The following is a 4,469-nucleotide window of genomic DNA, read 5'->3' as shown; positions in this document are numbered from 1 at the left end:
GATATATATTAGGTAAGCTAAAATTAAAATAAAATAAAATAAAAAAATGGACACAAATTTTAAATAGTAAAAAAATATTATTTACAAGTTTGAGTATAGTGTACTTTTTAGGATAAATTATATATTGGTCCTCTCAAATTCTCAATTGTTGCAATTTTAACATCTCGCTCTCCGATGTTTTAGATTAATACTTTCCCTTTTAAACTTTGAATGTTCTACACAAAACATCATTTTTTTCTAATTTGATCTCATTATGCCAATTAAGGTGACATGCGTTTGCCAACAACTCTTAAAATAAAAGATACTATCAAAATACTCGTGTGTATTTCTTTTAATAACTAACTAATGTGTATCTGATATATTAATAATACAAAAAAAGCTATGAATAAGATTTCCATTGAAACTCATCACCCATCTTCTCTCTATTCTTCATCGGTCAACCTCGTCTCCATCACCATCATATATGTTATAGCGTTGTTTATCAATCACATAAAATACAACACATCTACACAAAAGCGTTACCACTGACAACAAACCAGGCACGTAAAATCAAGGACCGAGCCTAAGAAGAAGGTCGAAAGCTCGAAGTCCAAAAACAAAATACATTGGCCGGTCCCATAAAGTCAAAGTCAAATACTATGGTAGAGAACTTAGCCAAGAATCTAAAATAGAATCAATACAAGTCATTGGGCAAATGACCCACTACAACTCCTTGAAACACCTAGCCTCGCATCAAGTAAACTTGCTAAGAACCAAGTAATGCATACTTTGAACCATGTGCCACGAACCTTGGAAAATCCTCAACGTCATGATCGACAGTTTCAATGTTCTGTACCCCATTATCCTTGCCAAGTACTTTAACGCGATACCTCATTCGTCAAATATTTTGCAACTAAATGTCGTGATTCAATAGACCAAAGTTCTCGAGGCATGTCCTTACTCACCAAGTGATGAGAGACGAAGATTCCAAAGACCTAGTTATCGAGCCTCTAAGCACATTTGTTCCCAATACCTTGTTGCCAAGTGAAGAAGACCACCGAGATGTCATTTTGAGTGATCCTTCGTTGAATGACGAGCAACGTCGAGTCAAGCAATGTTGAATTCTTCACTACGTACGATAAGTCTTTCATTGCCGGCACCACATATGTTGACTATTCTCCCTCTATACTCGACATAAGTTGCCCATCAAACTCTCTTAAAAATTGTGATTGTCATATATACCTTTGCAACTCCAAGCTCGAGGTAATTTGGTATCAATTTGAGAAACCAGGCCAAAATACATCTTCAAGCCCTAAAACATTATATTAATCTCATTCCTCGTTTTATCTCTCTAAATTATAGGGACGAGCCTGTAACTAACCCCCTGCTCCCCAAACTTAGCAATTGAACTAAAGTTGAGAATCAAAGAGCGCATTGGAGAAAATCCTTGTGTGTTCATCTAGCTCGTATCCATCTCTTTTAGGTGACAGGGGACGAAAATCATACATTTTCTAACAAGATCCGACTATCGGGATTAAGGACTTCATCATCTTTAAACCCACGTGTAGTCATATGGTATGACTAGATGAAACCAAGTGGTATATTAAATTTCAATTGAAAAATGACATTAACAATCTTCTCTTCCTTTTGCACCGAGCCACAAAGCCCACCGCACCGCCGTCGATAATCACATGTGCAATCGCGCCTCTCTCTCTACTGACAAGCTCCATTTTGACCTCTGTAACTCATACTTATGCCACAACTACATGAAAAAATTGATACAACTACAACAAAGTAAACCCTGCCACGACCTACGCTTACTAGTGTGATCCACCTTCCTCTGTCAAGACCGCACAACCATGCCCATGTCTATGCGTTGGTTGCCTACCTAACATCTGGTAGACTGAACATTTCAACCATGTTGTTTTATTTCGACAATCTTAAAACATTGCTAAGCTAGAGGTTTCTCTGGCAACGACGCTTTCTCGTTCCAGACGAGCAGGTCAAAAGCACTGCCTCCGCCTTCTTGCTCTTATTCTTTCTCATGGTGTTGAAAGTTTGGGCTCTCACAACTTGTCATCGATTCCAACACAAAAAAGATTTAATTATTGACTTTGTTGATGCGGGATCATTGAATATAATCCCCTCCTTTATTGTTGGCCAAAAACTAAAGCCACACCATTGCTGTCTCGGTTTATGATCGAGCCATTGCTGGAGTTGTGTTCAACAAATATTTTCCTAATCACCTTCGGTGAGTTTGCCGTCAACAACACGTGATCGATGATTTACTAGCTGTGTGAAACCCCTAAAATCCAAGCTAGTAACGATTTAAAAATTGCATACCTAGATTTGAAATTTTATTTTTAAGATATGTAAAATATGTGAGATTAAAGAGTCTTCTCTAGCACTTCACTTGGATTTAAATCCAAAGATAACAAAAATTATGTGGAGTATACTTATATTTTTCATGTAATTTTATATATTATTATTATATAATTATTACATCATTAAGTATTAACAAGGTGAGTTCGAATCTTTTAATTTATGGAATATATATATAATATATATATATATGATATACGTGTACAATATAATGACATATGTTATATGTGTATGAGGTATATATGATATGTGTTATTTTGGGAATATGTATATAATATAAGTTATTTATGTATAAATTATATATTAGCTTATATAAGGCTCAGTTATATGTAAGTGTGTGTACGTGTTTGATATATATTTATATATAATAAAAGTAATAATTGATATATTAAGAGTAAGAGTAAGATTATGTTTGGGCTTTTAGGGTTTAATCAAGTCTTATATATACATATATTCCTTTTCTTTTCACGCTTCCTCTCTGCTCTCTCTCTCCCCTATTCTTCTTATTATTTGGAAATTCGTAGCTCTAGTTAGGCAACTCAATCATGGACAAAAAAATAGGTATGTATTTCTTCTATCTGGTTCGGATTCAATAAAAATCGTTTCTTAAAACGCTTACTGTGGTTTCAAATATCATTATTTTGCATCGATTCTTTTTGGAAAAGTTAGGTTTAAATGTCTTCTATCTAAATCCTTAATCAAAAAATATTTTTATAAAATACAGAATATTTTCCGATTATTTTCAAATCAGTGCGCAGATCTGATTCGCTGGTCTGGCCTATTTCCGATTTTCAGACTTTAAAACGTTTAATTTGGATTCAGAAGTTATTATTTTGCGTTGATTCTTTTTGGAAATGCTAGTTTTACATGTCTTCTTTTTAAAAAATATTTCCATGCTATACATAATATTTTCTAATTATTTTACGATCGGTCCGTAGACCATTTTGTCACAAGTTTTTAAAGTAAGATTTTATACTTGTTTTATTATTAATAAATAGTTCTGATTTTCTTTTGGCCGTGGTGCCTTCACAAAAAGTTCTCAAAATCACGTTTAATAGTTACATGAATTTTTACAAAAATTTTACCAGAGTTTTAGTTTTTCCCCGAAACCCTAATAGTCAATGGTATTTTCGTATTTTCACGTCGAATCTCGTTCGGAAAATTTTCAGAACCTAAAGTACGTCTTGAATCCTTTCCTTAGCTGATCCCCGGTAGCATTTTATCTCAATCAGGTTCCGAGTCGTTTTGAGCGTCCAATTCTTTCGACGATCTACGATCGTAACCTCCGATATTCAGGTGAGAATAATCTCACTACAACACAGATTAGTTCAAAATTAAAAATGATGATTTGTAATTCATGTTATAGTTTGTTTAAGGCTTTATATGTTTGAGTAGGTTTTTCTTTATTTGATTGTGTGATTGATTGTAGTAGTTGGATTTATATTTGGTCATTTATGCAGTGTTAAGTTAAAGTGGATTTGAGAATGTACATGTTTTATATTTTTTTAGTCATGTATTGTATGAGCATATATTTGATATGTACATGTCATATCAGTATGTATCGTAATTTTAAAAGTGAAAAGATAAAGATAAGTAAGGGAGTCATATCGCCTTGAGATTCTCGGGCCGAGGCTCAAATGGGGAAATTTCTCGGGCCGATGCCCTAATAAGTTTAAAAGATAGAGCGAAGTGTGAGACTTTATAATCCTCATGTCTTCGTATCTAAAGTGTACACTGAAATTGATACGACTACCCTAGGGGTACCCCGAACTAAAAGTTGATAGAATCAAGAAAAGAAAGATCATGACACCAATTAGTTTTAAAATACTAATAACCGGTTCATGCATTGCATTACTCGGTTTTTTTTTTAGCTTTATATTATTCTCGCTGAGCGTAAGCTCATCTCTTCGGAAAAAAATATATGTGTGTGTTGTAGGTAAACAACTTGCAAAGAACTGAGTAGGGCGGACTAGCGACGTTGATAGCGAGAGAGTTGTGTCATGGTTTCCATTCACGAAATAAGTCTTCCGCTACAAGTTATTAAGAAATAAAGTTTAAAGTTTTTTTTTCTTTATTAAGAAATAAGTCTTCCGCTACGAGTTTTTAAG

This window comes from Urtica dioica, chromosome 11 (genome assembly GCF_054948205.1).
Source record: "Urtica dioica subsp. dioica isolate 48M chromosome 11, U.dioica_male_clone48M_v1_H2, whole genome shotgun sequence".
In the NCBI taxonomy this organism is placed as follows: Eukaryota; Viridiplantae; Streptophyta; class Magnoliopsida; order Rosales; family Urticaceae; genus Urtica; species Urtica dioica.
Note: the sequence above shows the minus strand (reverse complement) of the source record.